Source organism: Ambystoma mexicanum, chromosome 3q, assembly GCF_040938575.1.
Source record: "Ambystoma mexicanum isolate Mex_15411 chromosome 3q, UKY_AmexF1_1, whole genome shotgun sequence".
NCBI classification, from domain to species: domain Eukaryota; kingdom Metazoa; phylum Chordata; class Amphibia; order Caudata; family Ambystomatidae; genus Ambystoma; species Ambystoma mexicanum.
The window spans coordinates 1,012,697,433-1,012,715,731 of NC_090926.1; positions in this window are offsets into that span (position 1 = coordinate 1,012,697,433).

Genomic DNA, 18,299 nt, shown 5'->3' on the forward strand with positions numbered 1-18,299 from the left:
GTAATCGCACGTTGTGCATTTTGTATTGCATGGAGACCGATGATGACCACACCGCTCTATATATTCCTTTCCATACCTCCCCTTGGGTTTCTATGGATAGGTCGGTTTCCCATTTCGCTTCTGAAGGTGGGCGTGGACTGTGACCCCTCGTGACTAGTGCTCTGTACAATTTTGATACCAGGCCTCTTGATGTTTGGGGGGAGCTTAAAATCTGCTCGAATGGTGTCAAGGGGCGCTTTAACGAGTCACCCCACCTTGGGTCATGCATGGCACTTCGCAGCTGAAGGAAGGATAAAAGGGAGACACTTGTGCCCTGCAAGTCGGCCTGTAATTCCTCCCGGGTTGTGAACACCTCATTTTTCCAGAGCTGTCCCGCCCGACTCAGACCTGCCTCATACCATGACTGTGACTGCTGGACTGCTTTCAATGAGTTTTGGATAGGTGGGGACCAGATGCAACTTAAAGGAGAGGGCCATGTTGTGATTCCCTGCATGGCTCGGGATGGGCGCCAAAGAGACCATAATACCTTCAAAATGGGGTGCTGTTTAATCCTTTGTGTCATGGCTGATCTCGGGACCCACAACCACTCTCCCAGGGTGACCGGATCAAAGATGTCATTCTCTATTGCCACCCATTGTTTCTCTGGGTTTTCCCACAAGTGGTCCGGGAGTATACGGAGTTGTGACGCTCTATAATATTCTCCCAGGTCTGGAAAGCTCATGCCCCCCATCTCTTTGGGTTGGATCAGTGTGGAGTATGGGATCCTTGCTCGTTTGTCTGCCCATAGAAATCTTAATAGTATGCGCTTTACTTCTACCAGGAAGGAATCGGGAACAGTGACTGGGAGGGACTGAAATAAAAAAAGAAATTGTGGGAGTATGTTCATTTTGATGGCAGTAAAACGCGCCGCCCATGACATGGAGAGTTTGCGCCATCTGGAGATGTCTTTTTGGATGGCTACCCACAGAGGTGTGTAGTTAGCATCGAAAAGGTCAGGCAGGGAGACCGTTATATTAACCCCTAGGTAGCGGACCAAGTCGGTTTGCACCTTAAAGTTCCAATCTGTCTCTAAACGTAGTGCTAAGTCAGTATTGTCTTTCAAGGGGACAGCTATGGTTTTTTGTAGATTGACCCGGAAGCCTGATAGGGGACCGTATCGTGACAACTCTTGGAAAAAAGCGGGAATAGAAGTGGTGGGTTCGGTCAGGTACAACAGGATATCGTCGGCAAACATCGCCAGTTTGTACTCCCTACCGCCTCGCGGGATTCCTCTGATGTTCGGGTTGGACCTAATGGCTTGGGCAAAGGGTTCAATGACCAGGGCATAAATGAGAGGGGAGAGTGGACAGCCTTGTCTTGTACCTCGAGTAAGGTTGAAGGTTCGTGATGAGATACCATTGATCGATACTTTGGCCCTGGCAGACCGGTATAGTGCTTTCGCTCCTTGTGTCCATGCTGCTCCCAACCCCACCCACTCTAGAACAGCTCTCAAAAAGGACCACTCTACACGATCAAAAGCCTTTTCGGCGTCCACTGATAACAAGAGGGGGTCCTCACCGGCCTCTCGGAGAGTTGCCATGAGGTCTAGGGTTTTCCTAACGTTGTCTGCTCCTTGCCGGCCTCTTACATACCCTACCTGGTCGGTGTGGATTTGTTGCGGGAGAATCTGGGCTAGGCGGGCGGCCAGTATAATTAGATTATTTTAAACTAAGAGATTGGTTCTGCACAGTTCTCGCTGGATACTCACACTATAAATTTGAACTAGGCCGTCAAGATCTGGTCAACACGTTTAGACTGGACTTCTAGCGGGTGGTTCTGAAGTCACAGCTATCTGAAGCAGCTCTGCTCTGCTGGTCTGGATCTCTGGTTCTGGCAAAAGTTCTTGGCACTGCACAGCGGTCTGGTCTGGGTCTGGTCTGCGGTTTGGATACAGCTCTGCTTTCTGGGCCTGGTTCTGGTTCTAGCAAATGTTCTTGGCTAGACTCAAACAGCACAGCCTGTCTGTTTTATTCTGATGTGCCCCTTGGAAGTCTGGGGTAAATCAGTTTGCAAAATTGTGAGGCCAGCTGAGAATACTTTTAGCTTGCAGTAGGCCTTCTGCTTCAAAGTTCTGGAGTCTATCTGGAGTCTATGGTCCTTCTGGATATTGTCTGGTTTGGCAAGAAAGTGGAAAGAGCAGTCCCTATCTGGGTTTCAATGGTTCTTTTTATGTCTTTTGAAAGTGGGCGGGAAGGCTGACTTTCTATGCCCAACCCTCTGAGGATCCTGATAGGCTATAGGATTCTTTGTCGCCTGAATGGGGAACTGAATTGTGAGTCATCCCGTGTCATCAGGCATCATTTTTATGTCATACAGAAAGAACACTCCCCTTGTCACTTTGCACACAAATCTATTTTTGATTCCAATGCATATTTATCTATGTACAATTTTTCTAATATTATATGACCAGTTAACATATTTTCTGTAGCGCCAAACCTTTCGATCCCTGTCTTTGTAAGATGTTGTGTTCACTTCTGACAGAATTCTGCCCTTTTCATCCAGAACACAACCTCTAACTTTTCCAGAATTTACACAAATGTGCGCAAGGAATGTGGGCATCAGATGATGAAGTGTCAGATTTTTAACATACATACATTTGGAGTAATACCCTATTTTCCGCTACTACCCCCCAGAACATACCAGAGTCCTAACACCTCTTAAAATGTGCACAGAAAAATCACAGGAATCATTTTATTATTGATATAATTTTGGTAATTATGTACTATGAATTATCCATCTTTCTAAAATTATGCTCTGGCCCAGAGGGGTGTGGATTCCCAAAGCACATGGGGGAATTTCTGGTTTGTCCACTTCCTCCAAGCTCAGCTGGCTCACAGAGGCAGTGCCCCTCCCATTTCCTTCCAAGAGGAAGCCATTTACGACCCCCTGATTTAGCAATGGGTTGGAGCAAAGGGAGTTAATTGTTCTGTTTTCCTGCAGTCCCAGGTGCCCCTCCCGTGATTCAATCAGAGAGGTGTGATCTCCTTTTGGTGGAGGCAGCAGAAGGCAGGCCAGGCCTGGGAATGCAGTTGCTGGGCAAGTTTCAACTCCTGTCGGGGGTAGTTGCCGGGCAGAATTCAGTCCCTTTGATCCAGTCTTCAGCCAAAGGTCACTTTTGTTCCCATTTTTCTTCATTCAAATCAAACTTACAAATTTGACACATGCAGCTAGAACGCTGATTCTAAGTTCAAAACTATGACATTTAAACAGTTGCAACCTATGTGACACTCAAAAGTAGGTCACTCATATATTTGAAACATTTCGATTTTAGTGGCTTTAAATCCCATTTCACTTAAGCTGCTGACATCCACAGCTCAGCCAGTTTTGTTATGAACATTATTTTAGGCCCTTCATCTTTCCAGATTTGGTATGCACACAAGACTTCATTCTACCAGACGTCTGCTGGTGTTCAGTAAGATTTTTGAATATCTTGCAATGTTTGAAATAGGCATTTTGAGCTTGCATTCAGAGAAACAAAGGTGATTTCAAAGCGCTTTTTGAGCTAACAGGCACTGCTGTTTTTCCTTTGGCACCACGTTTCACTCATGGCACTTCTGGCCCATCATGCTCCCACTGGTGGCTGGTGGGTCAGGTGACCATTTTGGTGTGCGCAAAACTGCGCGGTTTTCCTGGATTCTGGCGCAATTGTGGGCGTTTCGGCCATCTTGGATTTTCTAAGCCCACAGCACCAAATGTTGCAGCATAATAACTTGAACTTGGGTCGACACACCTGACAGTTGTCTGTCTTCCCCCGTACCCCTCCCTTGCCTCATCGCGCCTTGAAACACTTGTGTATGAGCGTGATATAAATGCCATATCATAACATAAATTTGAGTAAAATAGTTATGCTTAGGGTATATCCTACTTTTTTCATCTATCACTTTCAGACTTCTTTGCACTGCTGCGGGAATATGAATACTTATTTTGCAAGCCGGGTTGAGTTGTTTGTGTACCTACAGGATAGCTTTTATGTAAGGGGCGCCTCTTTTTCCACAATCTTTAAGACAAACCCCAACCTCATCTTCCAGTGTTCTTATTTTTAAATTTGAACTTCCATCTCTGGTCAACTAATGTGGAGTAAAACATCTCAAACAATCAAGCCAATGTGTAGCACACTCACAGGCTTGAATGCTTTTAGTGTTGCTGGGAATGGGTGCAGCATGTCATTATTTTATTTCATCGTGAGTTGGGTCTGTTGGGATTAGAGAACTGTGAGTGTAATTGCAGGGGTAGGAATGGTGAGAGTGCATTGTGTGTGTGCCCTCCCTGAGTCTAAGTGTAAAAATGAATAAAACAGACACTCCCTGGACAGGGAATAAGGCACAAAAGAGCAGGCTGCAAGAGTTCAAGGAAATGTTTATCTAGATCTCTGAGAGCGCTCTGACCACATCAAGGTTACAACACATTTATATAGTACATTGACATCTTCAACATATGATGCTACGTCGGACCTGGGTTGGTCAGCCGGGGTGGTGTCTTAGGTGTGGGCATCATCTCTTCCTCCGGGTTGGTTGCTTGGTTGGCGGGAGGATTGACGTCAGACATCTGTGCTCCGGATGGGTGAAGGTCAGGTCGCTGTGAAACACGGTGGTCACTATCTAAGCTAAGCTAAGAAAATATATTCTGAGTAATGCATGCACTAAATAATAGTTGATCAAAAGACCCTCAGTAGTGTATCATGTCATTGTACAAATCACTCAAGAGTTTATATCATCTACAATGTTTGGGTTATACAGGTCACAGGTTTATGGGCCTTGACCACTATAATACTGTCATTGAACTATAGGGTTAGTCTCACAAGAATCTCAGGTATGTGGCACTTTTTAGTATTGGGTACGATATACTACAGCAGGGGTCTAATGTTAGTTGGGGTTTTGTTGGGTGGGCTTCATAGCATGGTTGGCAATCTGGCACATGAAAGGAATGCCTTGCAAGGACATAGGGTTAGAATGGCAATAAGTTTCAACTGGTGAGGGTAAGAGGGCAAGGACACTTTTGTGGAGATCGACGAGCAATGTGCTTGGCTGATGTTGGTTCACATGCAGGACAGTGATCTCAGAGGAAAAGGGAGTGTTACATTTATTATTTGTTGCAAGCAGCTCCGGCTTCAGCGTGAGAATGGAGCTGCAGAGTTTTCCAGTTGGAGTGGGGACGAGAGGGGGGGGGGCCATGTGCGCCGAGCTACTGCGGCGGGCGCAAAGGGAGAGATGCATTTTGTACTATCGCAGTGAGGCCTGGTTACCAAGATGGAGTCGAAAGGAGGTACAAAAAATGGATGCCCTGTGTCCTGCTTGGTGGTCCCATCTGCGCGAATGTAACCCAAAGTTAACATTGCATAAGGACGAGGGGCGTTCCCACCACTAGAGTTACTTGGTCCGAGTTTTGTACTGAGAAGTGATGGTAGAGAGGGGCCCATTGGCCCCTCGCTCCCACACATTCCCCCCTTTCTTTACATCTAAAATAACAAATACTTCTACTTTTATTCTTTTCATTCTCCCTTCGGTAGTACTCAGCCTCTGCCACAGCCTCGTCCCACGCGGGGGTGCCTTTTATGGGCATCCATGCTCTGCATACCCTTCTTAAGATATTTCCTCTTCTGGCATATTCATCTGGTGTACACATTAAGTAAATACCTCCATCCCCATCTAGATCTACCCATACTTCTTTGTACCATTGCAACTCCCTTGGTTCTTTTATCGTTGTATGATGTAAATTATCAACTATATCCCCATATTGCCTGTATGTTGCAGTCATCCTGCATTGTGGTGTAGTGCACTCTCCTGTTTGCATTTGTACATCTATCATGGTAGCTACCATTGTCGATCGGCCCATTGTTACCATCATCATAGCTGAGGTTGGCATGCTTTTCTCACAACACCGTAGTCCCAGTTGGCACACACAAAAGAACAGGAGCACAAAGACGATGATGGGGATAAGGATTTTCATTGCCACATTTACCCATGATGGTATCCAGCTGAACAAATTGTCGAACCATGTGCTTTCTTCTGCTCCTCCTTCCGCTCTCATTCTCTCCCCTAGATTGTGCACTGCTGTTATCACATGGGAGAGTGTCCCGTTATCAGCATCTTCAGTTGGCACGAATGTGCAACACGCCCCCCCAATTTTTCAGCAAACACCACCGTCCATCGCCGTGAGGAGATCTAGGACATATATGTTTTGCATTGTCATGAGGCGCAGCGGGCGGAGCTCTATTTTTATCACGTTAAACCCCTCTTCAGTGTCATTAGCCAGTTGAATGAGTTTCCAGCACACTATCTGCAACCATTTGGCGTTCGCTCGTGCTTGCAGTCCCGGGACAAGAAGTGAGGCGAAGAATGTCTCTGCTGATGAAAAGAGCTTGTATTTCTGCGGGATCTCAGCAAGGAGTTTCGATGATTCGGATGAGATGTAATTGGAGGATCTTTTACTTCATGTCAATCTTTTCTTTAGTTCATATTCTGACAATAGTTCATATGCTGGAGCTTCTGTTCTTACTAGTTGGGGCGCTGTCGATGGTTCAGCCGATTGCCCTGCTGCCGATATGCCAGCCGATTGCTCTGCTGCCCCTTGGATGTGGCTTTCTGGTATAACCATCCGGGCCGTGTGGAGGGTGGCTAGAGCACAAGTTCCTTTCCACGATGCGGGGAGGTGCAGGTAAGCTTGTTTGCCGCAAACCCAATACATATCCATTAGTGCAGCTGTGCCTTTCTTCATGTCGGGTATGATTACCGTTTTGTTACATCTCCTTGTCTCCCCCATGTTCCCTTTTCCTTCCCCATGGAAACACAGTTCATGTGGCACTTCTTTTTGTATTTTGATAGGTTTTTCTAACGCTGTGACCCACGTTAGGTTTGCGACATGTGGGACCAGATGGGGTCACATACCTCTTTTATCCATTGCAAGGTGTCATTTGATAGGCCTCAACGTGCTTCTGCTTTGCATTCAATTGTTTCTTCGTGCCACTTCTTTTCTGCATATCGCGTCCCCTTGATGACAAGAAATAGTTCCTTGAGGCAAATTACTCCTTGGCGTCTGCTTGTGCACGTTTTCTCATTCTCCAGTTTTTTCAATGTGACGGTGTGCGCTTGGAACATGCTCTTTATTCTGCATAAAACCAGATGAATTAAACATTGGGCCTTCGACAAGGGCACTTCCTGTGGTACTAACATTTTCGGTGTTCCTTATGCGTGCGGAATGAGTGAACAGACGTAGCAGCTTTCATTTGTTGCTTGCTTCGCCGTGGCACTCATGTCGGAATACCATTTATTTGATTGATCAGGGTGGCGGGGATCTTCTATTTCGTCTAACCCGAGGTCATGATAGATGTCGTATCTTTTCCCTCCCGCCCCCCTTTTTCTCCTCCTCCCTTCCTGGTTATTGTTTTTCACCCTTTTGTAGTGTATTGGAAACATTCCAGCCCAGGTTGTATCATTGCTATTCAATATGGCATGTGCATCGTCATCAGTAGCAACAATGTTGGGTGAGGTATCGTGTGTGGTTGTCTGTAAATTGGTACTAGTGTTAATGAAATAATTTGGCCAATAATAATCTCCATCATATTTGTTATATCCATAAGCATTACTCATATTTATATTGAAACGTAATACTGACACACTTGTTGATCCTATAGTGATGTATTCTGAGGGTTTCATCACATCTGTTTTGTTGACATTAATCTCATGTGACTCTTTCCATATAGTCTTTACCCCAGTCAATATCATTTGCGATCCTTCTCGTATCATGTTAGCCCCGCTTCCTCCCCTTTGCATGTCATTAACAAAAGATAAAAGGGTATAATACCAAGCTGCGAAAAACAACATTACTGACATCAAAATTGCAGCACATTTCAAAACACATTCAACGTTACTGAACCTTTTAACCCTAATGGCGACCCTATCACTATCTAGCATTAATTTGTTCTCCGCAATTGTAGGTCGTTGGGCCATTTTTCACCTGGAGGGGCAAAATATAAAGTCACCACAATATATACATGTATTTACATTCTTTGTTCAACTTCATGTTTTAATCATCATTTTAATCATGTTTGTTCTTTTACTCTATTGCACATGTACTTTTGCTATAGAGATAGTAATCGGAACGAAGGTGGGAGATAGAGAGGGAGAGATAGTTGAGGTATATGGAGAATATTTCGATCAATTAAAGAGGAGAGGAGGAAAACATAGAAAGGAAGGAAGGAGGAGCTAAGTCGTGCAGAACAAAATACATATAATAACTTTTATCTCTGCATATTCCCTTTACTGACAATTTTGTTATTTGTTTTCAACCTCATTTGTGGTACCAGTGGCACCATCTTGCTCCTCCTGTGGGATTGTACTATCGTGAGCCCTCCTCACATCTGATAAGTGCACCCAATACTTCAATCCTTTTACCTTCACCGCGGTGGGTGTACTAGAGATGACCTCATAAGGGCAATGAAAGCTGGGTGAATTCCACCTACTCACAAAGCTGCAGACGTACACATGTTCTCCTGGCATCAGTGGCCCGCTTGAACTGTCTGTGGCCGGTGTGGTAGTATCCGTCGCCACATTTTCAGTAAAATGTGGTGCTATTTGTCGCACTATGCTGCGTACTGCGTGTGTTAACTGTGTCAGGCATTCCTTGAACTCTTCCCCCAGCACTGTGGCAGCCCTGTGCGCATCTGATGCTCTTCTAATCGGGGATACTGGCGTGTGTATTTGCATCCCAGTCACAATTTCGTGGGGGCTTAGATGGTGGTCTTTACATGGTTGCGTCCTGAGTTGGAACAGTGCTAGGGGCAAGCAATACACCCAGTTTTTCTTCAATGTGTTACACAGCTTAGATAACTTACTCTTTAATCCGTTGATCTTTTCTACCACTCCATTTGCCATTTGGTGATAAATTGAGCATAGTTTGTGTTTTACCCCCAAGAGTGATGTCACTTCCTTAAAGAGGTCATTCACAAAGTGCGTACCGGTGTCGGATCTAATCACATCGCATATGCCCCATCGTGAAAACACCTCCCGCACAAGGAATTTGGCCGCACACTTTGCGTCTGGGTGGGGACATGGGCCAGCTTCCACCCATCTTGAAAAGGGGCACACCACCACAATCAAATATCTTGCTCCATTACACTGCTCTCCCATATCAGCATAGTCTATGTGGAGCTCTCTAAATGGTCTTGTTGGTCGGGGCAGGGTACAACGCAGTGTTCTCAATGTCATTCCTGAATTATATGTTTGGCATGTTGTGCATTCTACAATGAATTTCGACAGGTGCTCTTGCAAATTGGGGACGAACCAGTGTTCCTGGATATCTGAGGCAATGTGTTGCTTTGCTACATGGCCGGGGAAATGCAGCTGTTGAAATGCTATTTCTAGTAACTCTATGGTCATTACAACCTTTCCTGTTGTCTCCTGTCTCCAAATGAGATCTGAGGCTGATTGTTTACATCCCCGTTTGCTCCACAGTTCTTGCTCCTCTTGTGGTGCTCGTCTTTGTAATTCTATTATCTGCGCTATTGGGGTATTATTGTATGCTTCTTCTTGTGGATCTGCGGTGGTTGCTTTTACAATGCATTCGAGTGTTGGTGTCACATTGAAATACGAGGCCTCATTCGCTGCTGCATTGGCTGCCGCGTTTCCCAATGAGATTGCATCTGTGTTGTTGCTATGGGCTTGGCATTTCACCACTGCCACTACCGATGGTACTGCTAATGCATCTATTAGCTCATTTAACAATGTTGCATGCTGTACTGGAGAACCGTCTGCCCTCCTGAATCCCCTTCTTCACCACTGTGAAAACCCTGAATGCACTGTGGTAGTTGCATAAGCTGAGTCTGAGTATATCGTCACTGCACAGCCCTTGGCTGTGTGCAGTGCTTCAATCAGGGCAGTTAGTTCAGCTGCCTGTGCTGTGTAATGGGATGGGAGGCGCTTTTGCACAATTGTCTCATAGTCATCTTCCTCCATGCGCACTACCGCCATTCTGACGTGTTTTTCCCCTGTTTCGGGGTTTATTGATGCTGACCCATCTATGAAATATATTTCTCCCTCCTGTAGGGCATTTTCGCTTGCTTTTGGGATGTCATCACCTTCCCTCTCATATGTGGCACAATCGTGTTCCTGTATGTTCTCTGTCATGCATGGCTCTGTAATAAATGTTGCTGGGTTCACTGTTTTGCACCTCACAACGTGTACGTTAGGGCTTGAAATTATTACTTCATATGCTGTTGCTCTTTCTGTCGTTAGTGTTGATTTTGATTGCTCCAGGATGGCGAACAGGGAATGCTCCACATATGGCGTTACCGAACATCCCATGACAATGGTGGCGCTCTTTTCAATCGCGAAGGCCGCAGCTGCGAGAGCCTGTTTGCACTCAAAATGGCCTTGCATTACTGGATCTAGTGTCCCACTGTAGTAAGCCAATGGTTTGTGACCTAGTGATGTTTTCTGTGTCAGTACTGCTGTCATCAGTGTCCCATTTCAGTGTGAAAACAAGAACAATTCCCTCTCATAATCTGGGTTTGCGAGGACTGGGGTGTCAGCAATGAGGTCTTTTAATTGCAAATACTGTGTTATCATTTCCTGCGTCCATTTTATTGCTGCTCTATTTTTCTGTGCCTCTTTTGATGCTTGTAGTAAGGGGCGTGTGTATGCCGCGTAATCAAGGATCCATGCTCGGCAATAGTTACAAATGCCAAGAAACTTTTGCATGTCCTTCACAGTTTTTGGGATTATTATGTTGCGTATAGCAGCTGCTCTGTCTGGGAGTATTCGCTTCCCATCTTTTGATATTAGCTGTCCGAGGTATACAACCTCGGCGAGACAGTATTGCAATTTCCCTTTGTCTACCTTGTATCCCTTGGTAGCTAGCACATTCAGTAGTGCTATTGAGTCTCCTCTGCATTTTTCTTCTGTATGGCTACAGACGAGTAAATCGTCTACGTACTGAATGATGGTGCTCTCTACATCTATGTTTCCAATGTCTTCCCGTAACACCCTGTTAAAAATGCTGGGGCTTTCACAATACCCTTGTGGGAGTCTGTGATGTTCATACCTGTTGTTCCCTAATGTGAACGCTGTCAGGTATTGGGATCCTGGGTCGAGTGGTATGGAGAAGAAAGCATTCTTCAAGTCAATTACAGTGAAACATGTTGATTCTTTTGGCACACTGCACAATATTGATGCCGGGTTGGGCACTAATGGGAACTCTTTTTGCATGACGTCATTGAGTGGGCGGAGATCCTGGATCATCCTCCACGCCCCTCCTTTTGCTTTCTTGATCGGGAAAATCACTGTATTACATGGGGAGTTTGATGGCACTATGATGCCTTGTTTCAGGAGTGCATTTATGGTCTCCCTAATTCCTTCCTCCGCTTCTCTTGATATAGGATATTGTTTGACCCTCGGCAGTATTGCACCTGGCTTGAGTTTTATTTTTATTGGTGTCACCTCATGCAGTAGCCCTACATCGTGGGGTCCGGTGGTCCAAATTTCAGGTGCTACTTTTGCCATGTCTTCCTCAAATATAGTCAGTGGGGCCTTAATGCTAGCCATCAGTGGGTTATGTACCTCTCTGTACTGGTTCATAATATCACATGGTATGCTTATTTCCATTATTATGTCTCCATCATTCTCACCATCAGCGAATAATTCCTTGTCTGTTATATCTCGTAGCATTATGTTTGGGGCTATGCATAACACAGTTCTCCACTCGCACCCATGCATGTCCAGTCCTATGACCACAATACGTTTGCTGGATACTTGAACTGCCTCGATGTCTATGGACATTATCGTGCCTGGCACGACGTCTGTGTGTGCAATTGGGCGGAATATGAAATCTGATGGTGTTCTCCATTCTTTTCTCGTTATCTCTGGCACCGCTCGTGCTAATACCTTGATGCCATAAATAAACATACTTATATCAATGGGTATTCCTCGCACCATAACTTCGTTCATTACTGTGCTGATCATCAACATGGCTCGTACTGGGCATACTCTTGGTGTTGAACACACTATTCCTCGTTCTGTAAACGAGATGGTCATATTTAATTTGCTTAACAAATCTCTCCCCAGCAAATTGATTGGTGCGTCTTCGTGGTACAGTAAGGGTGCGCGCACGGTTTTTCCCCCCACCGTTATATCAAGATCTTTAGTGTAAGGAACTTTTAAAATAGCCCCAGAGAGCCCCAGCGTCTCTAAATTCCTGCCTGTGAGCGGAAACCGCCCTTCCATAAGACACGATTTCTCCGCTCCTGAGTCTACCATAAAGATAAACTGCTTATTTCCTATCTCTGCCCCCACTAGTGGTTCCTCTGCTGCACATAGGGTGGTGGATAGGACTGGACACCCAAGTGTTCCCTGTGGGCTGTCCTAATCTGAATGTCTTTCTTGCCCTGGCACTGAGAAGACATTGTCTCCAATCACGGTCACGTCACGTCACGGTATGGTGCGGGCGCAGCGTTTGCAGATGTTGCATAGCAATTATTGTTTGCGCTTCCCACTGCATTTTGTCTTGCCATAGGTTGTGGTGGTGGTTGCTGTCCTTGCTGCACCTGAGGTTCGTTATAGCATTGGTCTTGCTGTCTCCCACTTCCCATTGGTAGTCCATAGGGGCTACCTGGGTGTGGGCACCCCCAACCTTGTTCGTTCTCCATGGGCTGTTGCCACTGGAAATACCCTGAAGGCCGAATTCTACAATCTATGGAGTAGTGTCCCCATCTCCCACAGTTCCAGCATGACCCTTGTGGTCCACCTCTCATTCCCTGACCACCAAATCTTCTATTTCCCATACCTCCAAACCCCCCTCTCTGGCCACGGTACCCACCTCTTCCTCTTGCTGGTATTTCTTGCCACTGTTGTCCACCATATTGCTCTTCTCCATTCCACTTCCCTTGTCCTTCTGTGGCCTGCAGTGCCGCTATTGTCGCCGGTCTGTTTCCTGCTCCTTCGTCCCCCTCGTTTTCTCGGTCTGTGGCTGCGCTGGCATTAACAGCGGCAACCTTCACTAATTTGTTCTGTACCAGCTTCACTTCGTCTGCCAGCCTTTTTTGTGCTATCTGCTTTTCTCTCTCTTTGATCCTCCTGCAGTGGTGCACAATTATACTCTGTATTTCAGGCCAGCCCTTGGCTTCTATCCCAGCTATTTTGTCCAAGGCCTTCTGCAACTCCTTCGGGAGCCCCTTTTTAATGACAAAATAAAACAAGGCGGTGGACTGGTTCCACGTCGTGTCAGTTTCGCTTCTCCATAAATCCTGCACCCGCAGTATGAATTACGTAGGATCCTTGTTCTCCTCCATTGTGCACCGCATCACTAAATGTAAATCTGGAATATCTGGAAACGTGCGCCTCAATGCATCCCATACTTGTGCTCGAACGTTATTGAACGCTGATCCATCGTGGCGGTCACAACTCATCGTGACTCCGGGGAATCCGGCCTTTTCCCACACTGTGTCTGCTTGGTCACCAATGCAGACACTAATAAGCTCTTCACATCCCCTATCGCTAGCAGCACTCCTGCTGTGTTTTTATCAAAGGCGTGTATCCATTTCCCAGCCCTTCCCGATAGTGGGGGGAGGACCTTTAGCAAGTTGTTTTTATCCATTTGAGCCCATGGAATGTAGTGTGGCATACCTGCTCCTTTATGTATCAATGGCATTTGTAACTTGTGTTTCTTTCCTACCTTACTTACCGCACCTTTCTTCATTTTACTTACCATCATATTTCCCCCTTGCTGTCTTAGTCTACCCTGCCATAGTGGTGGCGATGGTGTATCTGGGTACCGGCGGTTTGGCAGTGTGGACCCGATCTCGGCAGCTGCCTCTTCATATTCGTCTAAGTCACTCCACACCTCTTCTATTTCTGATTCTTGCTCATTGTTCCCTTCAGATCCTTCTCCTCTCTCACTTTCTGGGGTGGGTGGGCGTATAATCCTCACGGGTTTGTCATTTAGTTGGAACAGGAACTCCCCTGACCATCACTCATTCTCTTGCCCTTGTGTTCCTTGTGATGATATGGATTGCGCTGGCTCTGAGATCGCTTGCGCCACTTCCCCTGTTGTGCTCAATGTTGGCGTTAGATCCGCTAAGGATAATGGTGGCACCTCTCCTCCCCCTGGCAGCATTTGGCCTCTATCGCACAATGCTCTTAGCCGCGTTATTTCCATCTGTGCATGCGCTAGCTGGCGGTCTAATTCTCCAGTGAAGTGTGCCAAATTTGCAGGGGGTGCGCTTGTTGGGCCATACAAACCTCCTTTATCATAGGGTGGTGGTGCTGTGGCAACTGCTCCGGTTGTGGGTGCGGGAGTGGGACATGCTGGTATGTACAGGGGCTCACTGTATCCTACTGCTGGCCTTGACATTAAAGGATATATTTTGGTTGTATCGCCTTCAATTGTAGTGGTAGTGCACTCGCCCTTTGGCTTTCCGCTTACCTCTTCCTGCGTTTTCTGTGTTCGTTTGTTTTTTCTTTATTTACCTCTGCTGTAGGCGTAACTTCTTCAAACATTCGCCACAAGTCTATTACTTCCCTTCTACTTTGTAGTTGTTTCCCCTTGCTAACAAGTGTGTGGATACTAAATCTAATACTCTTTTGTCGAATGACCCACCTTCTGGCCAAATTGGCGTCACACTGTCCCCTTTTATCTCCGTCAACCATTGGTCGTGGTATTTTTGTATTTTCTCACTGTATAACGGAAGGTGCTGACAAATATGTGCTAGTGGTGTTATTCCCCCCATGACGATGTGTTTCCTTTCCTTCCTTTGTCTGTACTTACCTTTCGACCTCCCTTTCCTCTTAATCACTTCTTCACTAGTCTTTTTTCCTTCTAGTTGGATAATACACCACGAGTCTTCTCAGTTACTTGTAATTTGTATGCACATATATGTATCAAGATAAATATATCAATCACTTTTCAACATTAACCTTATAGTTGTTGCATATTCAAATTCAACAGTTCATTTTTGCATATTTTGCCACTTTAACCACAAATTAATCACAGTACTTGGACAGAACACAAAAGCACATATAACACTTATCATGCACATGCACCGCCTGCGCGCATTTTCTCCCCGTTTGCTCTTTTTTCCACCCCTTCTTCATTTCGCCTACTCTTCCCATTCACTCCCCACCTCTTACACCCTCTTACTCTTTTCCAAGAATCCTTTCGTACCCAGGAAAAGAATGTTCTAAATAACTACTCCGAGTCTACTCAATATACGAGACTCCTACTATTTTCTCTGTATCTTCACTTATTTATTCTGTACTGGACGAGACAATGCTACGCGGCGCCGCCTTCTACCCCGTTCAGGCTAGGATACCACTTCTCTTTTTTCTCTTCACTTCTTACAAAACCTAATGGCTATATAAAGGACAGATCAGAAAAGCCTCATCATCACTCACACAGGCCCTACTCTTCCCTATTACCCGTTACCACCTGTTTCCCCTGTTTCCCCCTTACCTTTCCTTCGTAACCTTCGCAAACGGCACTCACGTCTTCAGTCAGATGTCCCGGGGGTCGCCGCTCGCAGTCCGACCCAGTCAGGCTCGCACCCCAACCAAGCCGTGGCCCGCCTCGGCGAGCAGCTTTTCAGTCGGGTATTCGTTGTAAGCAGATTCAATTCAACACTACAGTTAAGTCAATGCCTAGTGTGGGATGCTGAGGGAAACCCTTATTGATATATTTTTATGTTCAGTTCGTTTACTCTGGATGACAACCCTTATATAACATCCCTCTCTTAGAATCCCCCTGACCCCACTGAGCCAAGAAGTAGGTTTGTTTTGCAAATTAAAAGGTTTATTTGAAAATTAAACAATATATATCTATCACACTTTTATAGTAAATTAATATTTGATAGCACACTTGTGAGGATGATAGTGATCAACAATGGATAATGTTACAGTGGTACACTCTTTTTGATGGCTTAGAAGTGATACAGAGAGGATAAAGTAGCTGAGAATGCTTCTATCTCAGCCAGATCTTAGATAGAGCAGCCTATCTTCAGATACAGAACTATCTGGAATCAAACAACCTACTAGGCACAAGACAATCCGGCTTCAGACCAAAGCACGGTACGGAGACAGCCCTCCTCGATCTCAAGACCCAAATTGAGGATCTCAAAGACAAAGGTAAACTAGCCCTGTTACTACTATTAGACTTATCTGCTGCCTTTGACCTGGTTAATCACCAAATCCTCTGTCACCACCTGAAAACTGCAGCTCACTTCTCCGACATGGCCACAAACTGGATTCAATCCTTCCTGGATAACAGACAGATGAGGGTATTCTCGCCCACCTCCGCGGCTGACCCTGCACCAGTCCCGTGCGGAGTCCCCCAAGGATCGTGTGTATCCCCTACCCTTTACAATGTATTTACTAAACCCTTATTTGATGTGCTTGACTATCTGGGTGTCACCTACACAAATTATGCTGATGACACCCAGATACTCATCCCCATCACGGGTGATTACACATTAGACTCAAAAGCCTTGAATGATGTTTACCATGTCATTCAAACATGGATGGCCCAATATGAGCTCTGTCTCAATGACGACAAGACAGAGCTCCTCATCCTAGGTACTTAGCAAAGACTAAACAAGCTGAACCCTATGTTCAGTTCCTTTAACATCGATGGAAATACAATAAAAGTCTCCAAAGACACAAAAATGCTTGGAATCTACCTCGACTCCACCCTCTCCCTTCACAGACAAACTAATGCAGTTGCGGCCGCCGCCGCCTATACCTGCAAGCTGATCACAGCATGTCACCCTTTCCTCTCCTCGCACAACTGCACTACCCTTGCTAGGACCCTGGTCATGTCTAAACTTGACTATTGCAATGCATTGTACCAGGGCACTAATCAGGGTAACCTAGACAAGCTCCAAATCATACAAAATAACGCCATCAGGGCAGCCCTCAATATCCCAAGATCTGCACACATTTCGGATACCAGGAAGAACCTTCATTGGTTGTCAGTCACCCAAAGGATCTCACTAAAATCGCTTGCCCTTACCTACAAATGCATGAACAATCTGGCCCCCACTTATCTCTCCTCACGATTCATGCTGTACACTCCAGTTCGCTCACTTAGATCTACCCTGAACCAGAGCCTACTGATACCTAGATACAAGCTCCAAAAAGCTGGTGGTTCTAGCTTCCCAGTCCTGGTAGCCAAACTGTGGAATACTGTCCCCTTGACTATCAGAAACCTCCCCTCCCTCAACCTTTTCAAACATAGAGCCAAATGTTGGCTCGCCTCCTCCAATGCCTAAGCTTCATTCTGAAAACGTGTTGCAATAACCTATGCAAGGAAGTACTACTTGACAATCCATGTATCGTTGTACTACCTACCTATGTCTATTTCTATGTCATATTTATTGTTTGATATATTATCACTGTATGCAACTTATGTAACCATTGCCTTAAGGAATGCGCCCGGTAGCCTCCGGGCCTGGTCTGCGCTATACAAATAAAATAAATACAAATAAATGCAAAATACAAATGGCTTCAAGGACAATGCAATGATGAATGAAAATGCAGTATAGGAAATAAACTTGATATGACTTCAACAAAAGACAATGTAATCACTTTTCTTTGACAATTCACCCCCCCCCCTTTATGCAAGGTAAAGAGATGGAAGGTAAGCACACAGTTCTCAGGAATGCAATCAAGTATAATTCAGTTCCCCCCTAGCAAGCTTAGAGGAAAACAGGTAGGAGTTTTAAACACAGGCAATATACTTTGATGTGGTATGCAAAGAAGTGAGAAATAAGCTAAAATGATTTTAATTCCCTCTAGAGGTTCAGGGTGGGTGACAGCTACTTTGTATTAGTTCAGGATCACTTTAGCAATGCTCTATGAATGATTGTCAGGTTGCAAACGAATTTCAGCAAAGGAAAGCAAGGATAAATCTTTTTACACGTGGCTGAACTTAAGCAAAATGTAAAATCGCGGCAAATTGAGTCACGTGCATCGAGCGCAATTACGGAGGGAGTATGAGGAGTAGGAAGTTGGTTCTAGGCTCGTTAGAATCTTAGCTTTAAGATGACAGTTAAAACTTGCTCCTAGCACAAACGGTTCCGGAGATACGGCCAATTTAGTAAAGGTAGTTTTTCGGATTTGAAATTTTAAAGCTCAGAATGACAGATGACAGTTTCAGTTTTAAAGATGACAGAATGACACGATTCTAGGAGGCAGTTCTAATAGGCTAAAATAGTTTGGATTTGATTATTTTAAACTAAGAGATTGGGTTTTCCACAGTCCTGACTGGGTACTCACACTATG